This window comes from Psammomys obesus, unplaced genomic scaffold (assembly GCF_907164565.1).
Source record: "Psammomys obesus unplaced genomic scaffold, mPsaObe1.curated_primary_1811, whole genome shotgun sequence".
NCBI lineage: Eukaryota > Metazoa > Chordata > Mammalia > Rodentia > Muridae > Psammomys > Psammomys obesus.
This window is the reverse complement of record NW_026596095.1, coordinates 18,988,115-19,013,133: the sequence shown is the minus strand read 5'-3', so window position 1 is coordinate 19,013,133 and position 25,019 is coordinate 18,988,115. Positions and strand designations below refer to the sequence as shown.

At 41.3% G+C, this 25,019-nt stretch overlaps 1 pseudogene; it reads left to right on the top strand.

Moving 5' to 3' along the window:
- The first annotated feature begins 12,563 nt into the window (after nt 1-12,563).
- LOC129691892 (TATA box-binding protein-like 2) lies at nt 12,564-19,610 on the top strand (annotated as a pseudogene).
- The last annotated feature ends 5,409 nt before the right edge of the window (nt 19,611-25,019 follow it).

The following is a 25,019-nucleotide window of genomic DNA, read 5'->3' as shown; positions in this document are numbered from 1 at the left end:
CTTTCAGTTCCTACATGAAGAACTGCAGCGTAACGGGTCCTACCTTAGAAACCTAATTTTCGTAATGTGGAGTCAGGTCTCAACCAATTATGAGCACCTGAGCTTTTCAGCCAGTCACGGGCAGGTAACTAATGAGATAGTACAAACTAGGAAACTTTCTGTCATCGAAATACTACCACACTCTTTGTATGAGTGTTCTGCCCGGGGGGGGGGGGGGGGGGGGGGCAGAGCAGAACACTGAAATCATGTAGTTTCCCGTGCTACTTGGTTCATAAATCGCTTAGTTTGGTTTGGTTTTATTTACTGTTATTGATGATCTGGGGAGGGGTGCTCGAATCCTACCAACTTGGTCAAATAAATTGTTCTTTCTCTTTCAACACGCATTTTTTCCATTTTAATTAATTTACTTATTGGGCTAAAGTAACTTAGTAAACAAAGTTATTCCTTACAGTTTTTTTAAGATGTTAGTTTGAGTCCCCTGACAAGCAGACATCAAGACAGGCACTAGAGGTATGCAGGAGGTATTTTTTAAGACCGCTCTGAACTGCCCTTGCTTCCTCACATCAAATTCTTGCCTGATCTCCTCCACTTATATTTGAGCTTGTCAAACAACCATTTTTTTCTACAAATAGAATATGAAAAATTGACACAAATGAGTTTTTATGTCTGTGATTAAACTAAAAAATGTTGAAGCCTTGCCAGAAAACTCCCTTTTACTCACTTTGACAAAATAAGCCATTACAATGCGGAGATCCATGTGGCTCTAAGCAAGGAGACTAGGCAAGGAGACAAGGTAAGGTCTCCATTGAGAAGTCAAAAAGGAGCTGAGGACCCAAGAAATCATTCTGAGGACTAGGGAAGGGGAGTGGTGGGAGAGGGAGGGTGGGACCAGGATGAGATGAGGCAGGTCAAGATTTAAGTAATAAATTTTTTAAAAAAGGAATTTAATAAAGCTACTATGAACATGGTTGAGCAAATGTCCTTGTTTTGTACTTGAGCATCTTTTGGATATGTGCCTAGGAGTGGTATAGCTGGATCTTGAAGAATCACTATTCCTAATTGTCTGAGAAAGCACCAGATTGACTTCCAAAGTGGTTGTACAAGTTTACATTACCACCAGCAATGGAGGAGGGTTCCCCTTTCTCCACATCTTCTCCAGCATGTGTTGTCACTTGAGTTTTTTATCTTAGCCATTCTGATGGGTGTAAGGTAAAATCTCAGGGTCGTTTTGATTTGCATCTCCCTGATGACTAAGGTTGTTGAGCATTTCTTTAGTGTTTCTCTGTCATTCTATATTCCTCTAGTGAGAATTCTCTGTACCCCATTTTTTAATTGGTTTGCTTGATTTGTTGCTTTTTAACTTCTTGAGTTCTTTAATATATTCTGGATATTAGCCCTCTGTCAGATATGGGGTTGGTGAAGATCCTTTCCCAATCTGTAGGCTGTCTTTTTGTTCTGACGACAGTATCCTTTGCTTTACAGAAGCTTTTCAGTTTCACAAAGTTCCACTTATTGATTGCTGATCTTAGAGCCTGTGCTGTTGGTGTTCTGTTCCGAAGTCATCTCCTATGCCAGTGAATTCAAGGCTCTTCCCCACTTTTTTATCTAACAGGTTTAGTGTTTTCGTTTTTATATTGAAGTCTTTGATCCACTTGGATTTTACTTTTATGCAGGGTGATAAGTATGGAACTATCCCTGCACAGAAGTAGCCCATGGCAGCTCAGTGTCCAAGAGGGTTCCCCAGTAATAGGAACAGGGACTGTCTCTGACATGAACTCATGGGCTGGCCCTTTGGCCACCTCCACCTGAGGGGGGAGCAGCCTTGCCAGTCCACAGAGGAAGACAATGCAGCCAGTCCTGATGAGAACTGGTAGACTAGGGTCAGAGGTAAGGGGAGGAGGACCTACCCTATCAGTGGACTGGGGGAGGGGCATAGGAGAAGAAGAGGGAGGGAGGGTGGAATTGGGAGAGGAGGGGAGAGGGGGCTACAGCTGGTATACAAAGTGAATAAACTGTAATTAATGAATGTAAAATAAAAAAAATTTAAAGCACAAAATAAACTTTGAAAAAAAAAACATAATTTAAATTAAAAAAAAAAAAAACAAAAAAAACTAAGCCCTCTAGGTTTTTCTGTAGTTGAGCCTAAGATGAGATCCAAGTACCAGCTAACCTTCACTACCATCTTAGAAGAGACTCCACGCTGAGGGATTAAAAACACTAACCAAAAGCAACTCAGGGAAGAAAGGGTTTATTGGGCTTACAGACCCCAAGGACTGAAGTCTGTCCTATCCTTCAGGGAAGCCAGAGCAAGAACTCGACGGGAGCAGGGGCAGGAACTGTGGAGGAATGCTGCCTACTGGCATGCCTCCAGACTCTTAGTCAGCTCCTTCTTTATACCTTCTAAGACCACCTGCCCAGGGGTGGCATTATTCATAGTGGGCTGGGTGCTCCTGCATCAGCCAGCAATCAAGGATGGGTTATACCGACATGCCTACAGGGAAAGCTGATGAAGACATTTTCTCAGCTGAAGTTTCCTCCTCCCAGGGGACTCTAGTTTGTGTCAAGTTGGCAAAAAGTAACTGCTGAAACTGACCTCTTGTCAACTTGACACATAAAACCATCACTATTAAACCGTAACCATTCCTTTCTCATTTATTCCCCAGACCTCATATTAATATCACAATACAGAACATAGGATAACTACAAAAGTCCCATAGGCTTTAAAAATTCTACCATTTTAGAAGTTCAACATATTGTTAAAATATCCAAAGCTTTCTTAATTGTGAGTTTCTATAAAAATTTAAAAAAATAAATTCTTACCCCGAGAGGAAAGAACCAGGACACAGTTACGATCAGATCAAAGCAAAATCAAATGTAACGGTGTAAACAGTTCAATACCTAATATTTGGGACTCACTCAAGATCTTCTAGACTCCAAAGGCTTTGGCAGCTCTGCTTCCATGACACCTCCAATACCAGGTCTCCACTACAGCTTAAGCTGCCTCTTTGCTTCTCTTTAGGGACTCCAAACCTGCCACATAATGACAAGTCTCATGCTCCCCATGACCCTCCATGCCTTCAAAATTAGTACATAGGAGAGACACTCACACATTTACTAGGTTCTGCTTCTAGTTTGATGTTCAGCCTCAGCCCCACCTGGACCGCATCTTCTGCGTGCTGACTCTGAGGAAATACTTCCCAGAAGATTTCATCTCAATGATGCTTGTCTCTTATTAAACACAATTGTTTAGCTCCAGCTAAGTAGCATCAATTATGTGCTGGTCTTTTATGAATCACAGACAATTCTTTAGCCCCAGTTGACTAAAAACTAAAGATTCTTAGTTCAAATATATCACACGAGCAGCCCAAATAGAAGTCTTTGCTTCCTTCTGACAGTTCACAAGCCAAGCCTTCATTGTTTGGGTTTCTCTCAACACCCTTATCTTTCAACCCCCCACATAAGAATCCATTAAGCTTTGAGCACTAATGGCTTTTCCATCCCACTTTTTCCAAACGTTTCCACACTTCTCATAAAATAACATGGTCAGGATTGTCATAGTAATAGCTCTGGAACCAATTCCTGCCCAGTTTTCTTCTCTATTAATGTGATAAAACACTGACCAAAAGCAATTTGTGGAAGAAAAAGCTTATTTAGCTTTCAAGTCCAGATCACAATTAATCAATGAGGGAAGCCAGGGCAAGAACCCACACAGGAGCCGAGGCAGAAATCACGAAGGAAAGCTGTTAACTGTGTGACTTTCAGGCTCACAGTCAGTTACCTTTTTTATACCTTTTAGGACCACCTGCCCAGGGGTGCCATTATCCACAATGGGTTGAATCCTCCCTCATCGATCAACAACCAAGATAATGCCACTCAGACCTGCCTTTAGGTCCATCTTCTAGAGGCATATTCTTAAAGTTCTTTCATCCAAACATGACGGCAGTTTGTGTCAGGTTGGCAAAAACTAACCAGCATTGTTGGGAACATAGCCCTGGGACCCTTCCTAAGGGCCCGACCTGCCAGATAAGCACCGGGCGCCAGCAGGCCATAGCTTCTTACGACCCATTGTTCCCAAAACTGTTTGCTTTGGGACACATCCGTGACCACCGATGTGACCACCGATGTTATCTTCGGGCCTTGTAACTCTTTAACCCACCTTCTTAGCCTTGGGAACTTCCCACCAAGGGCCTTGGTATTTTTCCACTATTACTTTCCTTTCTCACCCCTCTCCCCCGCCCTGCCAAAACCACGTTTTAAAAGAAACACCAAAGTTCAATAAAGGAGACACTTGACCAGCAACCGTCTGCTTGTGTCCTTTCTCTCTCTCCCCCATCTTTTTCAGGATTGACCCCCTTCGCCCCCGCGAATAACTAAGTCCCGCGGGGCGGGACAGAGTGGCGCCCAACGTGAGGGCTCGAAGTACGGGTCTCTCCGGACGGACCCTGAAGCGAAGACCTCGGCCAAGGCAAGATTAGAGGCTCCCGTTCCATCACCCGTGGGACGACAAGAGTCTGGTAAGTAAATGCTTTACATTTCCGTCTAAATTCAAGATGGGGCAAACATTCGTTAAAGAATTAAAGACTTCCCTCAGAGAGAGAGGAATTCGGGTTAAGAAAAAAGACTTAATTAAGTTCTTGGTTTTTGTGTCAGACATTTGTCCATGGTTTGTTATTGATGGGCCAGAGATATGCCAAAAAGTGGGATCAGGTTGGAGCCTGCCCTCTCGAGGACCTTAGAGAAAGAGGTCGAGATAAGATAATAATTGTCCCCCTGTTACTACTGTTAATTCCCTAGCTTTCTCCGTTTTTCCCAAAGAAGGCCCCTAAGTGGGCTGGGGCAAAGGGCATGGATCGGAGCCGGAGCCGGAGCCGTAGCACAGTGAGCAGGAGGAACGGGGACTCTACTTGTCTCCTTCCCACTCCCCTACCGAGGGCCAGGCTTTCGGAGAACTGGGTGGATGAGAACGCCTAAACCCACAGAGGCCTAAGACCTGCCTCTGCCAGCTGCAGAGCTCAGCAGGACTGCAATTTACTCAGCCCCCTCCCAGCTTCAGCCAGTGTCAGCTTCAGCCAGCTCTCGAACAGAAACCAGAAAGATGGAGCCACTTCTAGTTTTAAAGATTAAATTGTGTTTACTGATAAATTCTGAATTTTTCTAGTTCTGACTTAAAATCATGGTTATGCTCTGTATATATATTTAAATGTTTAAAAAGCAGGTACCACGGTTGTTTTTTGTCCTTGTCTTGTGTTTTGTTTTTGTATGCCAGCCGTGTCTAAATGTTTCTGTGCAATGTTTGTGCGTGTAGTACCTTCTGTTCTCTGTTCTAAAAATTCCTCAGAGCTCGAGGTGCCTGTATCTGGGTAGCAAGACGTGATCGAGGTGGTCACAGTTCAGGGGGATGCCCCTAACTTCATCAGTATTTTCAATAAATTTGGCCAGCTGGTTAATGTTTCTTTTTGTCTCAATGTCTCTGTGCAGTATTCGTACCTTCTGTTTTCTGTTCTGAAAGGCCTCACAAAACTTGTTTAAAATGTGTGCCTATGTGTTCATTAGATCTATGAACGCATGGGTTACCACGTGGTGTATGAGGTACCTCAGTGCCTCACCGCCATCTTGACTTTAACATGTGGGTTATAATTTAACCGCCATCTTGGTATGGGTAAAAAAAAAAAAAAAAAACCTTGGTCAAATAATTCTCATTTCCTTCTAGGTTAAAAGAATGAGTTATTTTAAATTGGCATTGCTTTTAAAAATTAAGTTGTTTACATTGGTAAATTCTGGTTTTAAAATCTGGTTTTGTTAGATTTATGGTTATGCCTTGTGACTTCTCTCCTACAAAAGGGGTATTTTGTTTTGATATTGCAAAAACGGGTTTTAAAAAAATGTTTAAATGTTTAAGGCTATAAAATGCTTAAAGTTTATCAGGCATTTGGGTATGACAATGATTTTGGGTATTTATTTTATCAATTTTACTAAATGAAACCCTGCCGTATTGTTTGTGCTAATTGAGAAAATCGCAGTTTTTAAAATGTATCTTGTGGAGAGCTGTTTGTTAAACTGCTTTGTTTATAGAAAAAAATGGCAGTTTCAGAACCTTTTGTAATAATGTAACTTGTTTTGGCTTTGCCTTTAAAAAGCAAATCGTAGACACTGGGCTCCAGCAGGATCATGTTACGATGGAAAGGATTTTGATGTGTTGTCTGAAAAGCAAGAGAAAAAGAGCAAAAAAGTAAGAATGTCTAGTTAAGCCAGAAAAAGAAAGCTAGGAACCTGAAGGTATACAGAATGTTGCAAAAGGTTAGTAAATGTATTATAAAAAGCCAGAGAGTTAGGTTGTGGATGCTCCACAGTGTTTGCTATATCATCATCAGCACCTAATGGCTATGTTTGGTATTGTCAGTCGCAGCCTGTGCTAACACGTGGCTAGCCGCCATGATGGTTCAGCAATAGAGAGAGCGTGGAGCTGTAGTTTTGCCGCCATACTTGTTTGGGACTTACAGCTGAGTTCAGTTACACATGGCTAGCCGCCATGCTGGTCCGGAGATAAAAAGGGTGGAGCTATGAGTTTTCCACCATTTTGTTTATGTCTCTGAGTTATGTTCAGTCATCTGATTAGTGCTAAATGCAAAGCTTTTTACTGTTCAATTTTAATGCAAGCGGTAGGAGCAGCAAGATTTGCTAGCTTCTCTATGAACTGTATCTGACTAAAAGGTTTGCTTTAATTTTAGTTCAAAAAGAGCAGATTTAAAGTTATGCTAACAACTACAGTTGGTTAAGATGTTAAGCTATACCTAGTGTCTTTGTTTAGTTTTTTTTTTACACAGTTTAGAGCAGACGATAAAGATAAAGAGTAACTCAAATATGCTGGCCTTCAAGCTTGTCAGAGATCTAATAAATATGGCATTTTAACATATGTAAGCTTATTATGACAAAGTCCAACCTGTTGATGCATCTTTTCAAGTGTCTAGCACATCTGTGCAAATAACAGTTACCTGCAGTATTGGCTGTGTTTTAAAGTTTTAATAAACAGTCTTTAAACATTTTTACAGATAGTGCCTATGTAGCTTAGTCTTTGCCTAGGTTAGAGACTGCAAATTAAATTTAAACATCTTCTCCTGCTAAAATTATTTTTACAAATTCAAAATTTAATACAAAAAAAAAAACTTTTCCTTTTACATTGGACATTTACAAGCTCATTCTAACCTTCCAGGACCTTTAACTAAGGTAATTATAAAGCTGACTTGTTTAAACAATGTCCTTCTTGTGTTGTCCTTTTGCCTACTTCCCATCTTGGGGTCAATCCCTGTGCCCTTGTACCTAATGTTATTTGGCAAGTGGATGTTACACATATTCCTAAATTTGGTAATTTAAAATATGTTCATGTTTTTGTTGACACTTGTAGTGGATTTATATTTTCCACACTCCAAACTGGCAAAGCTGGAAAAAATGTTATTGCTCATACGTTGTCAGCAATTGCTATATTAAAACTTCCAACACAACGTAAAACAGATAATAGCCCTGGCTATGTTGGAAATATGTTTTCAAAATTTTAAGAGTCATAAGAGACATAAGCCTCAGGTTGTTAGGAGATGAGGCACAGGGAAGTTCAGGGGTTGCCGTCCTGGCTACTCATAATTGGATGAGGAATTAGGTAGCTGACTTTCAGGTCTGGTCAGTCCTGGCCAGACACCTGAGGAATATCTGATCTTTAATTCACGTTCAGAATCTCCTGCTAGTGGGGATGTGGCTACAGCCAAAGATGAAAGAGCAATTAGCTTCAACCTGTGTCTTCTCTGAGGAGCGAGCCTGAGAGAAGGTCAGGGGCTCTTCAGAAGAATTGAGTCCATTTGGGTTGATTGCTAGGTGATGTTATCTCTCAAGCATAGATCTGGTCATTCTTTGCAGAGTGGAGGTCTTTGCTTGCTCACTTCCTTATCTCTGCCCGAGCAGAGGACCAGGGTCCAGGGCAGTTACATTCTTCTGTACTCTGGAAAAGTACTGTGAGGCTTTAATTAACACTTTAATTAACAAGGGCCAGAAACTCGAAAATATGGACATTCAGCTGTGGAATGTTTCTGGCATATGGATACAGAAAGAGAGTTTGCTACTGTCCTATGGAAAGATCCTTTGGACAACAAATGGCATGGTCCAGATCCTGTCCTGATACAGGGCAGAGAAGCAGTTTGCATCAATCCTAAAGAGATAAATGCAGCCAGATGGTTGCCAGAATGATTAGTAAAGCATATAGATAATAACACTCATCAGTCCAGGGTAAAAGAATTACCCTGAGAACATATTCCTTTTATATCTCTTTACAGAAATGATGAAGAAAAAAACAACTGTGATCCTTTGCCTCCAGCTGATATAGGTTCATGGTGGACTTAAGCAGCCATGGAATGGGCTCCTTCCCTATCTCCTTCCTTTCCTTGGTCCCCTGCTTATCTTATTGATAATTCTTTCAATAGGACCTGTTCTTTTCAATACAATTATGGCCTTGTAAAAATAAAATAAAGGGGGACCTTCTGGCACCTTGCTGCCCCCTAAATTTTGGCATCTGGCTTGACCGGACTACTGCCCAGATACAAAAGTGCATTCCTGGCTGACCTGGAGCTTTCGATAAGATCATCTTCCTGAAATACCTTAAATCCTAATCTCCCTCAGGGCTCCCTAAGTAACTCTTCTGAGGAACTTTCCAAATTATCATTATTAACACATCTTGGTGGGCCATCCTGTGATTTCTAGTCACTTAGTAACCCTGCCAAAGTCAATTACAGTTCTTCTGCTTCTGCCCTTCAATGAAGAGGCCATACATCAAATTAACGCCACTGATTTTCAGGAATGCTGGGTGTGTTACTCACCACGGCCACCCTTCTACGAGGGCATAGCCTTACCCTTAGAAGTAATTACAACTAATAATTCTAATGCCTTACAGTGGCAGCACCCAGAGGGAGTCAGCCTTACAGTCACACAGGTGTCCGGAATTGGAACATGCCTATTGGGACCTTCTATGCTTCCCCCGGTGGCTTTACATATATTGCTGCACCTAATGGCACTTATTTTGCCTGCTCCACTGGTCTTACTCCTAATCTTGTAAGCTCCACCTTCTTAGTCCATAGAGATTACTGCATCCTTGTACGGCTTTTCCCAAGGCTGACTATACATTCTAAGGATGAGTTCCTTCGGTTTTGGGAAAAAGGGGTACGTCCATCTCGAGTTAAAACGTGAGCCCTTAACTGCCATTACTCTAACTGTAATTCTAGGGCTTGGAGCAGCTGGAGCTGGTACAGGCATAGCCTCCCTAATTACCTGCCAGCAACAATTTAATCAACTCTCCCTAGCAGTGGACAAAGACCTACAAGATTTGCAAAAAGGCTTACAGGACCTAAAAGATTCTATGGTGTCCTTATCTGAGGTAGTTTTACAAAACAGGCGCGGTCTAGATTTGGTTTTTCTCCAGGAAGGTGGACTCTGCGCTGCGCTCAAGGAAGAATGCTGCTTTTACACTGACAAAACAGGTTTAGTGCAAAGCAGTATCAATAAGGTTTGCTCCAGTTTGGAGGAATAAAAATGGAACAGAGAGATACAAGAGTCCTGGTATCAAAATTGGTTTTCTACATCCCCATGGCTAACCACTCTGCTTCCCAGTCTGCTAGGACCTTTTGTAGGTATCCTTTTGCTTCTCTCTTTTGGCCCTTGGGCCTTTAATCGTCTCACAAACTTTGTTAAGAACCAGGTGAGCTCCGCAATCAAGCCTGTTGGAGTCCACTACCATTGTCTGGCTGGGGAAGAAGAATCTGCCGTGGAGCTTCCACCTGATGCCCCGGCCTCCCGCCCCCTTGATTTCTCCACCCTAGTCTCTCCTGGCCCGAGATGGAAGTTCTGGGGCTGCTCTTCCAGTTAGACCTGGGCTTTTTTTTTTTTTTTGACTCTCATTAATTGGCGCAATGATTGGCTCGTTTTATATAATTGCTTAAAAACCAAGCGATAAATAGGTCCTATCGGGAAAACAAACACATTACACTATCACAAAGTGAGTGGTCTGGCAAGTCAGAGACGGAACGAGTGGATAAGTCTCCGCCCACCTAAGACAGGAAGACCTCGCCCAGAGGAGGCCGATCCAATGACGGGTAAGGGTCCAGCACCACTCTTCTAACAGACTCAGACCCCGTTTGTGCCGTTCGTGACAAATAATTTTTCTCACATAATCAAGACGGCTAATATACCTAGGGCCTTGCACTCTGAGGGATTCTTCCCATTGCACCAGAAATGGCCTAGGCCTGCCTACGATTGCAGTGAGACCTGAGTCACTGAACCTTTGTAAACGTGAGTCCCCGGACCTATAAAATTCCCAAACTGTTTATAAAATCACTGAGAGTCCTAAGAGGCCTCCCCCTCCTCTTTTAAATGACAAAAAGGGAGGAGATGTTGGGAACATAGCCCTGGGACCCTTCCTAAGGGCCCGACCTGCCAGATAAGCACCGGGCGCCAGCAGGCCATAGCTTCTTACAACCCATTGTTCCCAAAACTGTTTGCTTTGGGACACATCCGTGACCACCGATGTGACCACCGATGTTATCTTCGGGCCTTGTAACTCTTTAACCCACCTTCTTAGCCTTGGGAACTTCCCACCAAGGGCCTTGGTATTTTTCCACTATTACTTTCCTTTCTCGCCCCTCTCCCCCGCCCTGCCAAAACCACGTTTTAAAAGAAACACCAAAGTTCAATAAAGGAGACACTTGACCAGCAACCGTCTGCTTGTGTCCTTTCTCTCTCTCCCCCATCTTTTTCAGGATTGACCCCCTTCGCCCCCACGAATAACTAAGTCCCGCGGGGCGGGACACAGCATACCATGATTGTAATAACTGAGTGATGATAAAAGTGTGCTTGCCATAAGATGCTCACTTGTACAGGGGCGGTTAAAGTCCTGAGTCAATGCGTGTCATTGACGTGAACACGACTGTGTCAAGAACCCAGTGCCTCCAGCCTATGGGAACAGCAAGGCTTCCCAGATCAGGCTCAAAGGAATGCCAAAACCTTCCTGTGGTCAAGTACAGATGCTACATATGATTGAGTGTTAGCTAGAACCAATGTATGAGGAAACTATTTACCACAGCTTCCTCCTCCCAGTTCACTACAACCTGACACTGTACCCTACCAGGCCCCTAGCCACCTTGATTAGCTTAACCCAATGCATCCTACTTGAGCTGCCTATAATAAACCCACTTCTTCAGTCACCTGTACACAATGAATCTGTCTTCTCACCTCATGCGATGCAGTAAACTCCCTAAGGTTCCAGGCGGCTACTGCTGCTGCTTCCTCATCACAGCCCACAGCCCACCCAATCCCAGCTTTTCTCTGTGTGTCTGTGTGTCTGTCCTTTCTTCCCCTCATCTCCCCAGTCAGGTCGAGTCCAAAGCCATGCACATCATGGCACACTGAAAGAGATAATTTCTTACACAGCAATACATAAAAAAATATTTATGTATTGTATTTTTTTATGTATAAAAAAATGTTTGTCCACAGGCTGGACAAACATCAGACTGTGGTATAAAGTGAAGAAGTCCCACATCTTCTATTTCTCTTTTGTTAATTTTTATTTTTTTATATTAATTACAGTTTATTCACTTTGTATCCCATTTGTAGCCCCCACCCTTCTCCCCTTTCAATCCCACCCTCTCTCCCTCATCTCCTCCTATGCCCCTCTCCAAGTCACATACACACATACACATACACACCGTACAAGTCATATTGCTTAGGATTTGATTGAAAAATTATATCTTGCATGTTAATTCTGTTCTTGGTCATGTTAACCACAATGGACACAATGGGCAGAGAAGAAGTGAGCCAAGAGTTAAAAGGACAGAGGACAGAAGGAGAGTAAACTCTACCAGTCTCTCTGCAAGGCCTCACTGGCACCTTGTCTTTTGGAATCCCATCCCCAATTATGCAACTCTTACATTATTAAGTAGGGATCAAAAGTTGATTGCTCTCTTACATAAAACCACCCTTTCTTGAGAGAACATTCACTACTTAAGGACAAAAGGGGTAAGAATGAAAAAATAATTATTGGGCATATTTAAACAAGTATAACATTGCTTTTATAATTTGTGACAAAACTGAAATAATCCATGTATGTGAGGAAGAAAACATATCATCACCTTTTTAAATTAATTTGTATTTATACTTTTTAACTAGAATTAAAGACTTTAATAATATAATTCACAATCAAATTAAGTTTTGGACTCAGTTGTGCCAGACTGATTATGGCATGAACAGGAATGTTAAATTGGGTGGATTGGGGTTGAATTCTATGACCCTGGGGCAAACCTGCTGGCAATGTTTTCAGGGTATGGGATGAAGGACGTGGCCTTCACTAGCATAATAAGCAATGTCCTCTGGTGCACTGAGAAACTCAGGGAGGTTGCTTGCTATGTGATGAGGATTCTTCCATGAGCTCAAACTTCTGGATGTTGCCATAGATAATGTGACTTTAGAATAGCAAAGGATGGATGACAGCAGTTACTCACTGGAGTCAGTGTGTATATATTCCCTGTAATAGCAACATGGCCAGAGTGATAAACGAAACGGCCTTTGCCTGTGGGAATCTGTATCCGTGGCTAATAGACTATCTTATTCCTACAGACAAGAGGTGTGGGTAGTCATGAGAGTGTAACCTGACCTGTGTAATGATAAAAATTCCAAAGCTGGTGAACAGAAGACCAATGTCAAGCATCATACTAGAATGTGACAACTTAATAGTTAACTAGCTATACAGCAGACAAGAAGTTTAGCACAGAGACAAGAACATCCCATACATATTAGGTTGTGCCCCCAAAGAGACCTACAGTGGTTTTCTAAGGTGACATGAGAAAAAATACAATGGCCAGCTCCTTTGAGGATTAGGTGAAATATCAGAATAACACTGACACTAGGAACACAGATTTCCATTGGCTGAAATGAGAATACAATTGCCCCATGGTGTCTGTGGATCCATACTTGTCGATTTTTCCCGGAGTGGAATACAGTCACAATAAATATCTCTAGTGACTCTAAGAAGCTTTTTGTTTGTTTGTCTTATGGTTAGAGAAAACTGTCAGGGTGGAAAGGATGGAGTGAAATCCTTGTTACTGTTCTCCAACATAGAAAATCAAAAGCTTTGCCATATCCTCTTGGAATCACAGATACAATGCTGCCTTCAGAGCCAAAAGACACAAGATGCTGGTCCCTTCCATGTTCCCATTACAATAGCTAGGGTGGCCTTCCAAGAAGAGCACAAAAAGGGTGACTTAGGAGACACCTCTGAAGAAGGAACAACAAGGGAATCTAAGAAAGAGGCACATGAACATTCCTGTTACATTAGAGACAGCCTGGGCCAAGTTTTACTTCCTATTCATGCACACCACACAGAAAACAGAGGAGACATTAGCAAGCTCCGTGAGGAGACTAACTCACTGAGTGCACCTGAACTCCTCTGCTCTTACCCAGCTCGATGCCAGCACTATGGATCCAAAGATAAGAGTGGCCATAGTGCAAGTCATGCACAGTCCCTTTGCCTTGGCACCAGTGACAGTAGTGGGGTCTGCCGTCACTAAAACTCCCAGCGAAATTGTTGCCACTTGACTTGCTAGGATCCTTTCATTCGACTCAAACAGAAATCCTAAGAAGTCAAGGATAAAGCCTTCCAGCAATTAATCCTCCGGCAATTTTTCAAAACTCTTGGCTTCCAGCAATCATGAGCAGCAGCAGTAGACCACTGGGAGCAATAGCAGATAGTGCCCTCTAGTGTTCAAGCCCTACTGCAGCCCTCTCCTCCTTTACCCCAACAAGAGTGTACCAGGAACCTGTATGAGCCCGGTATAATATACCCCATATTAGTAAACTATCATTTGCTGTTTAAGCTTGTTGAAAGTGGACTTTGCGGGTGAGGAGGCCCTCCCTTACCTCAGGCTCTAAGCATGTTTGTTTAAAGTAACCTCCTGACCTATGCAAAGTAGAATCTCAAGAGAGTAGTTTTGATTTGCATTTCTAAACTACCTGTCCTGGGGCAGGCTGGACCCCCTACTCTGTAACAAAGCAGGTGAGATGGTTTGTGGCTAACGGTATGAAAAACACTGTGTCCTTGAGAATACATGTGCCCTTGTTTATCCTGCGCCATAAAAACATGTGAAGTGGGGACAGGAAATGAGAAGTCTCTCCCCTGGCAGTTCTATCTCGCTGACTCAGCAGGAATTCCCCAGTGGACGACTGCTTTCCGGATGCCATAATCGTAGTCTAACGGTGTCCTCTGTAGGGGTTTGCATGGCATGTCTTCCCCATATTTCATGCCTTTGCTCCTACCCGGTGACACTGTCTGGGGAGGCTTCAGAGGTGTGGCCATGCTGGGGAAAGTAGGACACTACAGGCAGGATTTGAGAGTTCAAAGACTCATACAAGTGCAGTTCAGGATGTCAGCTCTCAACTGCTCTGCTGCTGCTGCAGCCACTGGGCTCCACGACCATGGACTCTAAAATTACTCTGAAGCCATAAGCCTCAAATAAACTCTTTCTCCTACAAGCTGCTTTGGTCATGGAGTCCTATCACAGCATCAGAAAATTAGCCAACACATCCCCTTTGGTTCTATCAAGCTCCTCCTGTTGGAGGTTAGTGCCTGATTTGATGACGCTTTGCTCCCTGTCGCATCTGTCTATCTGCCACTTGCTGTTTGTCCTTTTGTTTTTGCTTGCGACATACTTAATAAACCCACTTATTTAAAAGCTAAAAGTATAGCTATAATAGATTATGCTCCAGAACATTCAGAACACGTAGGGAGTCTGAGTTCTTCAGTCCTTGACGTTTGCTAGTGTTATGGCTCCCTTTCCCTTGGGCCTTTCAGTGCATCCTACTGTTGCCGTTGCCTGGCTACTGTAAGCTCTGGCTGCACTGTCGTCACTGTTTCTCTGCTGCCACTGTCCTGTTTCTGCTGTCACCACTACAACCCTGCTACTCTGATAGCTCCAGATCCTCAGGCTCTGCCACCGCCTCTGCTGACCCCACTCCTGCCACATCTTTCTTCAGGTTAAACTCAACCTGCTCTATGAAAATTAAGCAAGAAAAAAACCTGCAAGAGGAAACATTGCTTGGCTCTAATGCTGTTAGCCCTAAGGTGGGCGGTGAAGGGGGTTGTTCCGTGGCCAGGTCCCGAAGTGAACACCCTGCTCAGATAGCCAGGAAAGGGCTGCCGGCACTAATCAGAGAAGAGCTTCATGCAAAGGAAGGATTCCGTTTACACCAATCACAGCGCCAGTCACAACAGCGCTAGACCAACCCCAGGAGAGTTCATGCCCTCTGACCTGGTGTAAATGGCTATAGGAAAGTTCAAGACATGAATGGAACCGAACCCTCTGGACTTTTATGCTCCAGGGCTAAGCATTTCCAGCTGTTCTGAAGCTCTCCAGGTACCTGTAGAGCATTCAAGGTGGCTGGTGCTGGCATAAAGACAGACCAGGCATCTGCTTGACTGACAGTCCTTTCTTTAATCAAGAGAGCAAGTGTGCCGGGGAAGAGTGTTAATACTGTCAGGAAGCCAAATCACACCATCCTCTGACATGTCTGCTTACAGGAAAGCAAAAAAGTCAGAAGAAACACTTATATATAGAACTCATTAACATCGCTATTGATTTTAGCAGTACTTAACAATGTTCAGCACTCTTCCAGTGCCCAGGGAAGAGATAGGTCCCCCTAATTTGGCTCACATTTTAGATATGATAGATACAGACTGAAATATGAATAACGGAAAATAACCCGCAAGGCCCGAACATGTCTGTAATGTAACAGATGTTCCGGAGTGGACAATCTGTCCTGGCTTGTTTGCTGTTGCTGCCATAAACACTATGATCAAAAGCAACTTGGGAACATAAGGGTTCATCAGCCTCAGATGTCCCGATCCCAATCCATCACTCAAGGATGTCAGAGGAGGAGCTCAAGCAGGAACATACATAAGAAGCCATAGAGGAACATTGCATCTGGACTGCTCCATGGCTGGTTTGACCTGCTTGCTTGCTTTTTCTTTTCCTTTTTCATTCTTCCTTCCTTCTTCCCTCCCTTCCTCCCTTTTTTCCTTCCTTTCATTTATTTACTTACTTTCCATTACATCGGGATCATAGCCCCCTCCTGCCCCTCCTCAGTCCCACCCTTCCTCTTCGCGCTAACCTCTCTCCCTTACTCTTCAGAAAAGGGGAGCCCCTGCCCTACCAACCCACCCCAGCATAGCAAGTCACATTAGGACTGAGCACATCCTCTTCCCCTGTAGCCTGGAGAGGCAGCCTTCCAGGGGAAAGTGATCAAAAAGCAGGCAATGGCAACTGAGCCCATGTCAGCGACAGCCCCCTCACCCCTTACCTCTTACCAGGGAACCCATATGAAGCCTGGGCCGCCCATCTGCTACATCTGGGTAGGGGGCCTAGGTCCAGTCCATGTATGGTCCTTGGTTGGTTCAGCCTGCTTTCTCCCCCAACCCCCATTTTTTTCTTTTTTCTTTTTTTCTTTTTTCCTTAAGACTTTATTTTGGTCTTTTGAGACAGGGTTTATCTGTGTAGCCTTGAGCCTTGACTCTCCTGGACTTGCTATGTAGACCAGCCTGGCCTCGAACTCACAGAGATCCACCTACCTCTACCTCCCTGAGTGCTGGGGAGCCCACAGTGCCCACAGTGGATTGGGCCCTCCTGTGAACTAGAAAATGCCCTCCCAGACTTGCAGGCAGGTCAATCTGATACAAGCATTTTTCTCAACTGAGGTCTCTTAGCTAGCTTGAATAAAGTTAAAACTCACCAGCATGCAACTGATTCTCAATTGCATGTCCCCCGGCAACTGCCATGACAGCCACTTTCTAACATCATGGCTTTTCTTCTTTGACCACAGGCTTTCTCTGACACCTCTGAAGTACGCTCAGCTTTAAGCAGGTACAACACAGAAATAGGGGGAAATAGTCATCTCCTGAAATCTCATCCAGTCAAAAAGGAGTGAGTAAAGACTCCAGAGTCTCCACCAGCACATGGGATGGTTTTGCTCTACTTGGTCTCTCCACATCAATACAGTGTCACAGCTAACCCCATCATCTTTGGCCAACCCATCTTTCATTATTGCTCTCTCCTCACTTCTCTTGTTTACTGCAGTGTTTCTTGCTATCACTTCCCGCACACAGCCTACTTCCAAATCTTCTGTCAGGTCTTACCTGGGAAAAAAAAGCAAGATGAAAACATACTGATAGCTTAATATTGCCTTGAGCGTGTGCAAGTTAAAATAAAATACATAATAGCAGTATAAATTTAGGTGGCTTCACAAAATGTTTTATGATCTTCCAATTATCTGAGAAGACAAAAAACTATCATCTCTAAAATGGTTGTTACAGTTTAATTACTACATGTTTTCACTTGGGCTTTGGATGCTGGCATAAACTGATCTCATAGAAAAGAATGAAATAGAATGAAAAAGAGAAGAGGAAAGAGACAGACGCACTGTGTCATAAAACAGAAAGGAGAGATGAGTTCTGGTTCTTTAAGGTACAATAGAATAACTATAGTCAATAGCAATTCATGACATATAGATGAAAGACGTTTATAAGGTTCACAACACATAGAAATGACAAATGGAAAATAGCATGCTAATTCTCCTGACTTAATCATTACACATTATACAATGTATCAAGTTATCATGCTGTGCCTCATAAATATATATTAATACTGTGTCAACTGCAATTTTTTTCAAAAAAGAAGATATGTATTTTCTAAGCTAAAATCTGAACTATAATAAGGACAACACGAATATAAGAGATGAAAGATAATGTTTTATTAAAACATAATGCATAAACTTAAATATATAAGCAATAACTTTAAAAGCAACTGACCTTAAAAAAACAATTAAATTACAAAAATCACTAGGAAAGAAGATATATCGATTTACTTGATACAAAACAAACTGTCTTTGCCTGGTTTCCCCAGAAGACAAAGCTGAATCAGAAACATATGCACAGTTTCAGTGAGCAGAAATGAAAGGCAAGGGATGTGATTCAGAGGAACAGAAACAATAAAAGGTGGACTAAGAAGACACTGCCATTGTCCTAGGGAAGGAGAAAATTAGTGGGCTGAGAAAGTACTAACCATAGAGGTAAAATTTGACAAGCTGTCTTATATTAACATTGGATCTGAAATGCGTGTTTATTGAAATGCAGCCTTAAAGAATAAAATAGCACAAAAGACCTGTTTTTCTTTATTTTCTCTGTATGAGTGTTCTGCATGCATGTATGTATGTTCACCCTGTGCATGCCTGTTGCCTAACAAAGGAGTCCAAAAGAGGATATCAGATCCCCTTGAACAAAGTTACTCATGGCTGAGAGCAGCCATGTGGGTGCCATGAACCTGGGTCCTCTTGAAGACCAGTTGGTGTTCTCATGGGCCGTCTCTCTGGCTCCAAGATATACTTTCAAGAGGCTGTAACTCTGTAGTAGAATCTCCATGGTACTTTGTAGGAGGAGGCATTTAAGCAATCTCAGACCACTTTCCAGACTGAACCCATCGCTTTCTTTCCTGCCGTAGTGGAGTTTCACTGGTGGGAGACACTGATGTTTTGATTTCTTTTGCTTTGCAAACTGCCAAAGATGACTTTCCTCCTAGGTCTCAAATGTTCAGCCCAAGAGCACATTTAGATAAGCACCCACCACTTAATCCATCTAGCCCAGAGACTGTTTAATTCATATCTTGGCAGAGGAAAAAAAATCAAAGAAGCACCCAGTGACTTTGTATCTGTGCATCTAAGCTTCTTACCAGATGAACTTTCCCAAGAAAATGAAGACCAAGCTGTCATTGGAAACAAGCATGAAACTGAAGAAAGTGTTAACACTCAAGGTCGGCAAAGTCAGTAGAAGGTGCCTGGTGAACAGGGCAGCGGGCTGAGCTTCAGTGGCAGCAGTTCACCAGATGAGCAGTCACATCTATGCCCTGATGATGCTGACTCCAACCAGCTCTCTCCAGAAACACTAAATTCTAACGCTGTCCCCATGGCACCACAGTGTCCACGACACCAATGAATCCTGTCCCAGAATGTTCTGAAATTGTACCTCAACTGCAGAATGTAGTTTCCACTGCAAATCTGGCCTGTAGATTAGATCTGATAAAAATAGCTCTGAATGACAAAAAACAAAGAATATAACCCAAAGAGGTTTGGTGCAGCCATCATGAGGATCCAAAAGCCAAGGACAATATAGCCTTCGTATTAGCTCTGGGAAAGTGGTCTGAACAGGAGCCAAAAGTGAAGAGTCTTGGCTGGCAGCGAGAAAGTATGTCTGTATGGTGCAGGGTTTCTCAGTCAGACTCCTCAGTTTTAAAACTCAGAACATGGTTAGAAGCTGTGACGTGAAATTTCCCATCAGGCTGGAGATTTTGGAGCTAACCTATTGGCAGTTCAGGAGTTATGAACCTGAACTCGTTTCTGTCCTTATTTATAAGATGGTAAAACCACAGGCTGTGTTGCTCATCTTTGCATCTGGAAAAGTTGTGTTGACAGGTGGCAAAGAAAGTTCTGAGATCTTGGAAGCATTTGAAATCATGTATCCTATTCTAGAAAGTGTTGAAGTCTGAGTGTATCACTGGGCTTCTAGTAATGGTTTGGATATGTGCTGAAGCATAGCAGAGAAAGAGCCGGTTTCTTCTATACATGACTCTAGAAGTCTCCCCTGTTTTCTAGCAGCCACTGGCCTCTGTTATTATTAATAAATTATGGTTTTTGCTTGATTTTTGCCTTATTTGGAAACAAGGTCGGCTATGTAGCCCAAAGTGCAGTTTGATTTATTATAGGATGATTCTGTATAAATAGCCAGGATTTAAAAAAAAAAAAAAATGAAGCTTCTTGCTCATAAAGGGAATAAAATGGCAGAGCATGAGGTGAGAAGGGATATTTTAAACATATATAAATTGTAAAGAAGTTTCATTATACCTACAAACACACTTATATACATGTATAAAACTCCTTGGTATTAACCAAAAAAATAACAGAAGACAGCTCAATGCAAAAATAACCTGAAGAGCTGGAGAAGTGCTTCAAAGATGCCAAATGGTCAATAACCAACATCCTGAGCATCAAAATTAACCCAAAATACAATAGATTAACATCAGTACTTAGCATTCGTGTATCTCAGATGTATGTCCCTGACAGTTCTGAGGCATGATACACATACAGATCAACAGTTCTTTTCGTGAAGGCATATGTTTGTCTGCAACATCACCTACTACAGCTGGAAATCCATACTCTTCACTCCTACTCAAAAGAAGCACATAGGCATATGACCCAAGAGACATGGACAAGAATCATACCAGAACTGAGCTCACAAGTTATGCAAGGAACAGGCAAATGATGATGTGTTCCTGTGCTGGCTTGCAAGGCACTATGGTCAACAATGTGGAATCCATAAAATATTCAAAAAGAGGCAAATTGGTTATTTAGAGAATCATTATTGTATCATACTCTACAAAAAAAAAAAAGGCAAAAACAAGATTTCTGTTAAAAAATAATACAAGTTCTCTTCTGGGAAGAGACTATAGTTAGTGGAGGGGGGACCTGTTTATAAGCCATTAGTAATGTTCTAGTCCTCATCTGAATTGGTGATTACACAATCTAGCCTGCACTAATGTGCTGAGCTACTCATTTGTGTTCTGTATATATATATATTTTTTTTCTTTTTTAACAAAATAGAAGGCTTTAAGGAATACAGATGTGCAGGACAATTCAGAATAAAACACCCTCGAAAGAATTCTGCTGTTCTTTCCTTAATCCACCTTGGGTTTGTAGTCACAGACTCACTTCAGAGTGCTAAGCTGCCAATGTGTTAGCCATTTGGTTAGAGCGGGGTCTACTTTGTTGCTGGAAGACAAATGCAGCTTCAAGGATGTATGAATTACACTCAAGTCCTCTGCCCCAACCTTCCTCCATGTGCTGTCACTGTACCATCAAGTGCAATCTGGAGCCTAATAAACACTTCCTCCCTCTTTATCTTCACTGCTTAACTTCCAACAGTATCTTCCCAGAAGACAATAGCTCATGAGCAGTGTGGCCATTGTCTTCTTACTGCTATGAGGCATGATCCGAAGCTTCTTTTCAACATTCCTAATGGCCTCCTAGTGGTGATGATCACTTGCCTGCCCATGACACTGTCCATGTACCGCTTTCTTAAAAGTCATGATAGCCAACAGCTCCAAGTCCAATTATTCTTTTAGGAGTTTTTGTATTTTTCATACTCAATCTCTCTGTAGAGACAATGCTTTTTTTTTTTTTCATGTTGAGTCTCCAAGGAACAAATCAAATTATCCTTTTCTTGTGCATAAACTCTAATAGTTTTCCTATGGAACAAAGAACAAATGTCATAAGCATGTGTTTAAGGACTGCCAAAATCCAGCTTTACTCTTTTCCTCTCAGCTTCATTTTCAAAGAGAATCACACTCTCTGAGAACTCACCCTCTTCCGAGTGAAAAGCAGTACAGTTCTCCTGAATCATTTGGCTTGACTTTTATAAACCTGCATTCTTCGAGCTACCCGGTAATCCAAGTAACAAAACAAGCATCTAACAGGAAACTAAGTCAAATCTCATTTAAACAATCATTAGAGTTTGTATTAGCATAATCCACAACTATAACAAAGGGAAGTAAAGGATAAAAAAAAAATAGTAAGGTAAATATGTCTATCATACCACCAACATTAAAATACATGTTGACTCTATTACCAATGGAATAAAATCAGAAAAAAGAATGAAGTTGTAGGACTACTTGAAAAGGAAAACTTCGCTTTCTCCAGTAGAGTCACTGGCAGACAAACCACACATAAGGATAGGCCCCATACTCAGCAGCAGATGGTCAGCGCAAAAGGAACTAAACGGTGTTTTATGAGACTTTTGTTAGATTCACATTGTTGCTTGGGGAGGGGGTATTTTTTACCCTACTGGTCCTTTTGCTTATATATTACAGTTTCCTATTTTTGTGCTTTTATTGTGTGTGTGTGTATGTGTGTGTGTGTGTGTGTGTGTGTGTGTGTGTGTGTGTTTCATGCTTTTTCTTTGTTTTTATTCTGGTTTCTTAGTTTGCTTGTTTGTTTTCTAAAAAGAGACAGGAAGAAGGCATGGAGTTGGATGGGTGGGGAGATGGGAGGATCTGGGAGGAGATGAGGGAGGAAAACTCATAATCAGAATATAGTGTATGGAAAAATTTTTTTCAATAAGAAAAGAATGAAGTCAGATATTAGAAACCAAAAGACATGCTTTCTTTGTTTATACATAATATATTTGCCCGTCAAAGATTAGAATCAACCGAAAAGTCAGAATTAACTAGCAAAGTGGTCAAGTGTCTAGACAGAAAATCAATATATAAATATATTAATACTTTCTTATAGGCCAACTTTAAAATATAATGAAAATTTTTTGTGACAGCAGCAAAAACTTAAAATTATCCAAGAAAACAATTTTAACTATATAATAATTGTGTGGGGGGGGGCAAAGTAATATTTCACAAATCTAACTTTTTTCAGATTCTGAGTATGTGATGCACCATTCTTGGAAGACACTATAATTTTAAGGAAGGCACAGAAAGCAGAAGCAACAGCAATCAATGGTATTCTCTCAAACTAAGAAGCGTCTGTGCAGCAAAGGAAATATTCAGAGGAGTAGGAGGACAACCTACAGAATAGAAGAAAAGGTTTTGCAAAATATTTGTCTAATCAAAGATTAATCTACATGGAACTCAAGAGACTTCACGATGAAAAACGAATGATCCTATTTAAAATAGTAAAGATTGCCAGCTGACATTTCCTAAAGAAAAAAAAAAAAACAAACATGAGTGGCAAATAGCTGTGTGAAACAATACAGTCTGCACCGTTACCTGTCATGGAAATGCCTGTTCAGAGCATAATGAGTCATCAACCTACCCCAGTTAGAATAGTTATCATTAATGGTTATGGAAAAGTAAGAAAAGTTTTTTTTCAAAAGAAAAAAAAAGAAAGAACCTTGCAGACATACAGTGGGGATGTCTCTGTATGCCCATCTTCACTTCAGCCTGATTCAAAATAGCTAAGATATGGAGTAAACCTAGGTTCTCACAGATGGAATAACATATAACTAAATTGCGGTAGAAATTTCCAACTGAACACTGCTACATCATAAAAGAATAAAATCACGTCATTTTCAATAAAGTATATGAAGGAAGAGACACTGAGCTAAATGAAATAGATTAGACACATATAGTATATCCTCTCTCAAGTACAGAGCTTAACGTTTTTATAAATGTAGAATAAAAGATTCCAGATAAAGCCAAGATCTTTAAACTGTCTATTGTATTACTCAAAATGACTCAAAAATGAAAAAATAAACTTGCCTAAAAAATAATAAGTTTCCTAACTTAAGAGGCACCATAAGGAAAGCCAATTGGGCAAGAAACTAGGAAGTAGTTGCAAGACAAATACAATGGCCTGATCATCCATTAGTTTTTAAAGTTGCACAAAGTCAACAGATTTTAAAATGGGCAAACTGAGGTTTCCAAAATGAATGCAGAATGCAATCCATGTGTCTTTCAATAGCAAATGACTTCATCCCAAATAATTATTTCAAAATGTTTAAAATATCAACAAGATATAAATTTTAACATAGTTTTTTGAGAAAACTAAATTAATAAAGTTTGACGCTTTTCAGGATAGGGTTTTAATTTTAAACATAAAAATATATAAATAAAATTAGAAACAAACAAATCTATACTAAACCTATAAATGTTTTCAAGATGCAAAAAACATTTAAATGAACCAAAAGGGTTTTTTTTATTTTATTTCTATTTTTTATTATTAGTTACATTTTATTAACTCTGTATCCCAGCTGTATCCCGCTCCCTCATTCCCTCCTAATCCCACCCTCCCTCCTTCATCTCATCCCTGCCCCTTTCCAAGTCCACTGATTGGGGAGGACCCCCCCCCCCCCCCCCCCGAAAGGGTTTTAAATGAAAAGTCTATGTGACCAATGCAGGAAGCAAAGTTCAAGACAAGGACTTTGGGGACTCTCATATGAACTTCACTGCAGAACAGACACACTCAGTAAAGCTGTCCCCTGAGAACGCGACATCCTTTGGGGCAGCAGGTTCCCCTATAATACCTCTCTTCAAAATAATATGTTTTAAGTTCTTATCTGATTTCCAAATAAATTATAGCAGCTTTCCAAAATATAAAAACTTTGGGAGAGGTTCATAAAAATTTTGATCAAAAGAACTGATCCTAGTTCTTGGGAACGTTTACAGCTAGGAGCACAAATCACATTATTTTACTATGCCAGACCTTAATGAAATCACTGAAGTCATGAAAGGAAAAAAACAAATGCTGTAACATTTATTTTCTTGGAAATTATTATTCTGGTCACTAAAGTACTATAATTTGTAAAAAGGATATTTATTGAAAAGACCAACAATGAAATACATGGTCCTCTGTAGTTCTTGACTGCCTTACTTTCCTACCCTATAAAGTTTTAAACACAATTACACTCTTTTCCAAGTTGGAAACAAACTTACTAGCTCGCACCAGCTATTTCTAAGTTAATTTCCACGAGAGAAATGTACAGGTCTAGAGAAAAACATGCTTGAGAAGTTACAACAGAAAAAATTTTTCAATTCTTTCTTTAACATGTAATTAATGGGTGTGTTCTAATCTATGCCACTTCCTTATTCTCACTGATCCGACATCTTCATTGATGACATAATTGTGTTACATTCATTAAATGAGTTAGTAAGCATTTACTAAGTACTATACCTCATGGTATTGGTAATTGCAGAAGATACAATAATGATAAGCCTGGAAAGTCCCTAATGTACAAAAGTTAAGTTTTATGGGAAGACAATTAGTAAGAAAGCAGGAAGTAAAATAGCAAGAACAGTCTTAGACCATGCAGGCTGTCATAGGCTGTGCTTATAAAGCTGGGTGGATCATAGATCACAGAAGTTTATTTCTTGTAGTTCTAGAACTGAGAAAGACCA